Source organism: Bos javanicus, unplaced genomic scaffold (assembly GCF_032452875.1).
Source record: "Bos javanicus breed banteng unplaced genomic scaffold, ARS-OSU_banteng_1.0 tig00000070_1, whole genome shotgun sequence".
In the NCBI taxonomy this organism is placed as follows: Eukaryota; Metazoa; Chordata; class Mammalia; order Artiodactyla; family Bovidae; genus Bos; species Bos javanicus.
Window position 1 is genome coordinate 468,817 of NW_026893708.1, and position 8,406 is coordinate 477,222.

The window sequence follows — 8,406 nt, forward strand, 5'->3', positions numbered from 1 at the left end:
GGCAGGAAACCCTGGGTTCCCTCGACTTGTGCAGGTGACCTCAGGGGGCTTCTCATGGTGGCTCTGAGAAGCCAGGGAAACTGGAGGTGGGAGGGGCCTCTCGGGACTCCACTGGGTTTGGTGCATTGGAAGAGGGCCTCATCTCCAGTTGAGGCAGGAACCGCAGGGTACCTCTGATTTCAGACTCCGATCGCAGGGTCCCTGCAGACTGGGGACAGGAGAGTCAGGCCTCGTCTTGGGTTGAGGCTTGGAACTCCGCTTGCCTCTCGAGATGTCCCCGGGGAGAGAGGCCGCTTGTCGAGCTGTATTTGGAACCTGGGGTTTTTTCCGAACGATGCACGGAAAAACTGCCCCTTCGTGTTGACTTCATTCACAGGGTGGAGTTCGGAGAGGTGTCCGGGCATCGGGTTCTTATCAAGAGGGGACCGGGAAATCGGGGTCCTACGGAATGTGGAACCACCCACGAGGCCACGTCTGGAATGTCTTCGTGAGACCGGCCTCATCCTGAGGTGCGACCGGAAGGTCGGGAACCCCTTCCAGACAAAGCAGGGGAGTCGACCCTCCTGTCCAGATCAGGAGGGGAGAAAGGGCTCAGAGGAGGGGTGCCGGAAAACCTCAGTGTTCCTCTCGAGGGAGACCGGGATTTCGGGGAACTTTGTGGGTCGCATCAAGGGTGCCAAGTGCCCTTTCGACCTCCAATTCCTAACGTGGGACTTCTCCTGAGGCGCTGTAGCGGGAAAGGGCTTCATCTTGCGATGACGGGGGAGCCACGTGGTTTTTCTCGAGTTACGGCGGGATTCTCGAGTTACGACGGGGAATTCAGGCTGCCTCTTGTGTTGGCCCAGGCAAGTCCAATCTTCCATTCGAGTGGCGAAGGAAAGCTGGGGATTGCTCTCGAGTGACTGCAGGGCCAATAGACCTCATCTAGGCTTGTGTCCAGAAGCCAATGTTCCTCTCCAGGGGCGCCAGGGATCTCGGGGTTGCATTCCAGACGCACCCGGGGAGACAGGCATTCATCTCGAGTGGAAGCAAAGAACCCCGCTCTGCTCTCGAATCGCGACGGGTATCTCTTGGAGCTCACTGGGTGGACTCAAGGGAGTCAAGCCTCCTGAGGCGTTTGGAGAGAGGTCGCGAGCTTGGTCTCGAGGCCAAGCAGGAGACGAAGGCCCTCATCTCTCGATGACGGGGGAATCTCGGGGTTGTTCTCGAGCGGCGGCCCCAGTGTGCGGTTTCTCACGAGGTACGACGGCGAGGTCAGTGAGCCTCTCGTGGGGCGCCAGGGAAGTCGGGTCTCCATGCGAGTGGCGAGGGGAGCGCGTCATTGCTCCCGAGCCATGGTAGGGGAATCTGGCCTCGAGACGTGTTGAAGAAGGTCTCTCGAGGTCTTTCCCGGGTTGAGGCAGGAAACCCTGGCTTCCCTCGACTTGTGCAGGTGACCTCAGGGGGCTTCTCATGGTGGCTCTGAGAAGCCAGGGAAACTGGAGGTGGGAGGGGCCTCTCGGGACACCACTGGGTTTGGTGCATTGGAAGAGGGCCTCATCTCCAGTTGAGGCAGGAACCGCAGGGTACCTCTGATTTCAGACTCCGATCGCAGGGTCCCTGCAGACTGGGGACAGGAGAGTCAGGCCTCGTCTTGGGTTGAGGCATGGAACTCCGCTTGCCTCTCGAGATGTCCCCGGGGAGAGAGGCCGCTTGTCGAGCTGTATTTGGAACCTGGGGTTTTTTCCGAACGATGCACGGAAAAACTGCCCCTTCGTGTTGACTGCATTCACAGGGTGGAGTTCGGAGAGGTGTCCGGGCATCGGGTTCTTATCAAGAGGGGACCGGGAAATCGGGGTCCTACGGAATGTGGAACCACCCACGAGGCCACGTCTGGAATGTCTTCGTGAGACCGGCCTCATCCTGAGGTGCGACCGGAAGGTCGGGAACCCCTTCCAGACAAAGCAGGGGAGTCGACCCTCCTGTCCAGATCAGGAGGGGAGAAAGGGCTCAGAGGAGGGGTGCCGGAAAACCTCAGTGTTCCTCTCGAGGGAGACCGGGATTTCGGGGAACTTTGTGGGTCGCATCAAGGGTGCCAAGTGCCCTTTCGACCTCCAATTCCTAACGTGGGACTTCTCCTGAGGCGCTGTAGCGGGAAAGGGCTTCATCTTGCGATGACGGGGGAGCCACGTGGTTTTTCTCGAGTTACGGCGGGATTCTCGAGTTACGACGGGGAATTCAGGCTGCCTCTTGTGTTGGCCCAGGCAAGTCCAATCTTCCATTCGAGTGGCGAAGGAAAGCTGGGGATTGCTCTCGAGTGACTGCAGGGCCAATAGACCTCATCTAGGCTTGTGTCCAGAAGCCAATGTTCCTCTCCAGGGGCGCCAGGGATCTCGGGGTTGCATTCCAGACGCACCCGGGGAGACAGGCATTCATCTCGAGTGGAAGCAAAGAACCCCGCTCTGCTCTCGAATCGCGACGGGTATCTCTTGGAGCTCACTGGGTGGACTCAAGGGAGTCAAGCCTCCTGAGGCGTTTGGAGAGAGGTCGCGAGATTGGTCTCGAGGCCATGCAGGAGACGAAGGCCCTCATCTCTCGATGACGGGGGAATCTCGGGGTTGTTCTCGAGCGGCGGCCCCAGTGTGCGGTTTCTCACGAGGTACGACGGCGAGGTCAGTGAGCCTCTCGTGGGGCGCCAGGGAAGTCGGGTCTCCATGCGAGTGGCGAGGGGGAGCGCGTCACTGCTCCCGAGCCATGGTAGGGGAATCTGGCCTCGAGACGTGTTGAAGAAGGTCTCTCGAGGTCTTTCCCGGGTTGAGGCAGGAAACCCTGGGTTCCCTCGACTTGTGCAGGTGACCTCAGGGGGCTTCTCATGGTGGCTCTGAGAAGCCAGGGAAACTGGAGGTGGGAGGGGCCTCTCGGGACTCCACTGGGTTTGGTGCATTGGAAGAGGGCCTCATCTCCAGTTGAGGCAGGAACCGCAGGGTACCTCTGATTTCAGACTCCGATCGCAGGGTCCCTGCAGACTGGGGACAGGAGAGTCAGGCCTCGTCTTGGGTTGAGGCATGGAACTCCGCTTGCCTCTCGAGATGTCCCCGGGGAGAGAGGCCGCTTGTCGAGCTGTATTTGGAACCTGGGGTTTTTTCCGAACGATGCACGGAAAAACTGCCCCTTCGTGTTGACTTCATTCACAGGGTGGAGTTCGGAGAGGTGTCCGGGCATCGGGTTCTTATCAAGAGGGGACCGGGAAATCGGGGTCCTACGGAATGTGGAACCACCCACGAGGCCACGTCTGGAATGTCTTCGTGAGACCGGCCTCATCCTGAGGTGCGACCGGAAGGTCGGGAACCCCTTCCAGACAAAGCAGGGGAGTCGACCCTCCTGTCCAGATCAGGAGGGGAGAAAGGGCTCAGAGGAGGGGTGCCGGAAAACCTCAGTGTTCCTCTCGAGGGAGACCGGGATTTCGGGGAACTTTGTGGGTCGCATCAAGGGTGCCAAGTGCCCTTTCGACCTCCAATTCCTAACGTGGGACTTCTCCTGAGGCGCTGTAGCGGGAAAGGGCTTCATCTTGCGATGACGGGGGAGCCACGTGGTTTTTCTCGAGTTACGGCGGGATTCTCGAGTTACGACGGGGAATTCAGGCTGCCTCTTGTGTTGGCCCAGGCAAGTCCAATCTTCCATTCGAGTTGCGAAGGAAAGCTGGGGATTGCTCTCGAGTGACTGCAGGGCCAATAGACCTCATCTAGGCTTGTGTCCAGAAGCCAATGTTCCTCTCCAGGGGCGCCAGGGATCTCGGGGTTGCATTCCAGACGCACCCGGGGAGACAGGCATTCATCTCGAGTGGAAGCAAAGAACCCCGCTCTGCTCTCGAATCGCGACGGGTATCTCTTGGAGCTCACTGGGTGGACTCAAGGGAGTCAAGCCTCCTGAGGCGTTTGGAGAGAGGTCGCGAGCTTGGTCTCGAGGCCAAGCAGGAGACGAAGGCCCTCATCTCTCGATGACGGGGGAATCTCGGGGTTGTTCTCGAGCGGCGGCCCCAGTGTGCGGTTTCTCACGAGGTACGACGGCGAGGTCAGTGAGCCTCTCGTGGGGCGCCAGGGAAGTCGGGTCTCCATGCGAGTGGCGAGGGGGAGCGCGTCATTGCTCCCGAGCCATGGTAGGGGAATCTGGCCTCGAGACGTGTTGAAGAAGGTCTCTCGAGGTCTTTCCCGGGTTGAGGCAGGAAACCCTGGCTTCCCTCGACTTGTGCAGGTGACCTCAGGGGGCTTCTCATGGTGGCTCTGAGAAGCCAGGGAAACTGGAGGTGGGAGGGGCCTCTCGGGACTCCACTGGGTTTGGTGCATTGGAAGAGGGCCTCATCTCCAGTTGAGGCAGGAACCGCAGGGTACCTCTGATTTCAGACTCCGATCGCAGGGTCCCTGCAGACTGGGGACAGGAGAGTCAGGCCTCGTCTTGGGTTGAGGCATGGAACTCCGCTTGCCTCTCGAGATGTCCCCGGGGAGAGAGGCCGCTTGTCGAGCTGTATTTGGAACCTGGGGTTTTTTCCGAACGATGCACGGAAAAACTGCCCCTTCGTGTTGACTTCATTCACAGGGTGGAGTTCGGAGAGGTGTCCGGGCATCGGGTTCTTATCAAGAGGGGACCGGGAAATCGGGGTCCTACGGAATGTGGAACCACCCACGAGGCCACGTCTGGAATGTCTTCGTGAGACCGGCCTCATCCTGAGGTGCGACCGGAAGGTCGGGAACCCCTTCCAGACAAAGCAGGGGAGTCGACCCTCCTGTCCAGATCAGGAGGGGAGAAAGGGCTCAGAGGAGGGGGTGCCGGAAAACCTCAGTGTTCCTCTCGAGGGAGACCGGGATTTCGGGGAACTTTGTGGGTCGCATCAAGGGTGCCAAGTGCCCTTTCGACCTCCAATTCCTAACGTGGGACTTCTCCTGAGGCGCTGTAGCGGGAAAGGGCTTCATCTTGCGATGACGGGGGAGCCACGTGGTTTTTCTCGAGTTACGGCGGGATTCTCGAGTTACGACGGGGAATTCAGGCTGCCTCTTGTGTTGGCCCAGGCAAGTCCAATCTTCCATTCGAGTGGCGAAGGAAAGCTGGGGATTGCTCTCGAGTGACTGCAGGGCCAATAGACCTCATCTAGGCTTGTGTCCAGAAGCCAATGTTCCTCTCCAGGGGCGCCAGGGATCTCGGGGTTGCATTCCAGACGCACCCGGGGAGACAGGCATTCATCTCGAGTGGAAGCAAAGAACCCCGCTCTGCTCTCGAATCGCGACGGGTATCTCTTGGAGCTCACTGGGTGGACTCAAGGGAGTCAAGCCTCCTGAGGCGTTTGGAGAGAGGTCGCGAGCTTGGTCTCGAGGCCAAGCAGGAGACGAAGGCCCTCATCTCTCGATGACGGGGGAATCTCGGGGTTGTTCTCGAGCGGCGGCCCCAGTGTGCGGTTTCTCACGAGGTACGACGGCGAGGTCAGTGAGCCTCTCGTGGGGCGCCAGGGAAGTCGGGTCTCCATGCGAGTGGCGAGGGGGAGCGCGTCACTGCTCCCGAGCCATGGTAGGGGAATCTGGCCTCGAGACGTGTTGAAGAAGGTCTCTCGAGGTCTTTCCCGGGTTGAGGCAGGAAACCCTGGCTTCCCTCGACTTGTGCAGGTGACCTCAGGGGGCTTCTCATGGTGGCTCTGAGAAGCCAGGCAAACTGGAGGTGGGAGGGGCCTCTCGGGACTCCACTGGGTTTGGTGCATTGGAAGAGGGCCTCATCTCCAGTTGAGGCAGGAACCGCAGGGTACCTCTGATTTCAGACTCCGATCGCAGGGTCCCTGCAGACTGGGGACAGGAGAGTCAGGCCTCGTCTTGGGTTGAGGCATGGAACTCCGCTTGCCTCTCGAGATGTCCCCGGGGAGAGAGGCCGCTTGTCGAGCTGTATTTGGAACCTGGGGTTTTTTCCGAACGATGCACGGAAAAACTGCCCCTTCGTGTTGACTTCATTCACAGGGTGGAGTTCGGAGAGGTGTCCGGGCATCGGGTTCTTATCAAGAGGGGACTGGGAAATCGGGGTCCTACGGAATGTGGAACCACCCACGAGGCCACGTCTGGAATGTCTTCGTGAGACCGGCCTCATCCTGAGGTGCGACCGGAAGGTCGGGAACCCCTTGCAAACAAAGCAGGGGAGTCGACCCTCCTGTCCAGATCAGGAGGGGAGAAAGGGCTCAGAGGAGGGGTGCCGGAAAACCTCAGTGATCCTCTCGAGGGAGACCGGGATTTCGGGGAACTTTGTGGGTCGCATCAAGGGTGCCAAGTGCCCTTTCGACCTGCAATTCCTAACGTGGGACTTCTCCTGAGGCGCTGTAGCGGGAAAGGGCTTCATCTTGCGATGACGGGGGAGCCACGTGGTTTTTCTCGAGTTACGGCGGGATTCTCGAGTTACGAAGGGGAATTCAGGCTGCCTCTTGTGTTGGCCCAGGCAAGTCCAATCTTCCATGCGAGTGGCGAAGGAAAGCTGGGGATTGCTCTCGAGTGACTGCAGGGCCAATAGACCTCATCTAGGCTTGTGTCCAGAAGCCAATGTTCCTCTCCAGTGGCGCCAGGGATCTCGGGGTTGCATTCCAGACGCACCTGGGGAGACAGGCATTCATCTCGAGTGGAAGCAAAGAACCCCGCTCTGCTCTCGAATCGCGACGGGTATCTCTTGGAGCTCACTGGGTGGACTCAAGGGAGTCAAGCCTCCTGAGGCGTTTGGAGAGAGGTCGCGAGATTGGTCTCGAGGCCATGCAGGAGACGAAGGCCCTCATCTCTCGATGACGGGGGAATCTCGGGGTTGTTCTCGAGCGGCGGCCCCAGTGTGCGGTTTCTCACGAGGTACGACGGCGAGGTCAGTGAGCCTCTCGTGGGGCGCCAGGGAAGTCGGGTCTCCATGCGAGTGGCGAGGGGAGCGCGTCACTGCTCCCGAGCCATGGTAGGGGAATCTGGCCTCGAGACGTGTTGAAGAAGGTCTCTCGAGGTCTTTCCCGGGTTGAGGCAGGAAACCCTGGGTTCCCTCGACTTGTGCAGGTGACCTCAGGGGGCTTCTCATGGTGGCTCTGAGAAGCCAGGGAAACTGGAGGTGGGAGGGGCCTCTCGGGACTCCACTGGGTTTGGTGCATTGGAAGAGGGCCTCATCTCCAGTTGAGGCAGGAACCGCAGGGTACCTCTGATTTCAGACTCAGATCGCAGGGTCCCTGCAGACTGGGGACAGGAGAGTCAGGCCTCGTCTTGGGTTGAGGCTTGGAACTCCGCTTGCCTCTCGAGATGTCCCCGGGGAGAGAGGCCGCTTGTCGAGCTGTATTTGGAACCTGGGGTTTTTTCCGAACGATGCACGGAAAAACTGCCCCTTCGTGTTGACTTCATTCACAGGGTGGAGTTCGGAGAGGTGTCCGGGCATCGGGTTCTTATCAAGAGGGGACCGGGAAATCGGGGTCCTACGGAATGTGGAACCACCCACGAGGCCACGTCTGGAATGTCTTCGTGAGACCGGCCTCATCCTGAGGTGCGACCGGAAGGTCGGGAACCCCTTCCAGACAAAGCAGGGGAGTCGACCCTCCTGTCCAGATCAGGAGGGGAGAAAGGGCTCAGAGGAGGGGGTGCCGGAAAACCTCAGTGTTCCTCTCGAGGGAGACCGGGATTTCGGGGAACTTTGTGGGTCGCATCAAGGGTGCCAAGTGCCCTTTCGACCTCCAATTCCTAACGTGGGACTTCTCCTGAGGCGCTGTAGCGGGAAAGGGCTTCATCTTGCGATGACGGGGGAGCCACGTGGTTTTTCTCGAGTTACGGCGGGATTCTCGAGTTACGACGGGGAATTCAGGCTGCCTCTTGTGTTGGCCCAGGCAAGTCCAATCTTCCATTCGAGTGGCGAAGGAAAGCTGGGGATTGCTCTCGAGTGACTGCAGGGCCAATAGACCTCATCTAGGCTTGTGTCCAGAAGCCAATGTTCCTCTCCAGGGGCGCCAGGGATCTCGGGGTTGCATTCCAGACGCACCCGGGGAGACAGGCATTCATCTCGAGTGGAAGCAAAGAACCCCGCTCTGCTCTCGAATCGCGACGGGTATCTCTTGGAGCTCACTGGGTGGACTCAAGGGAGTCAAGCCTCCTGAGGCGTTTGGAGAGAGGTCGCGAGATTGGTCTCGAGGCCATGCAGGAGACGAAGGCCCTCGTCTCTCGATGACGGGGGAATCTCGGGGTTGTTCTCGAGCGGCGGCCCCAGTGTGCGGTTTCTCACGAGGTACGACGGCGAGGTCAGTGAGCCTCTCGTGGGGCGCCAGGGAAGTCGGGTCTCCATGCGAGTGGCGAGGGGAGCGCGTCACTGCTCCAGAGCCATGGTAGGGGAATCTGGCCTCTAGACGTGTTGAAGAAGGTCTCTCGAGGTCTTTCCCAGGTTGAGGCAGGAAACCCT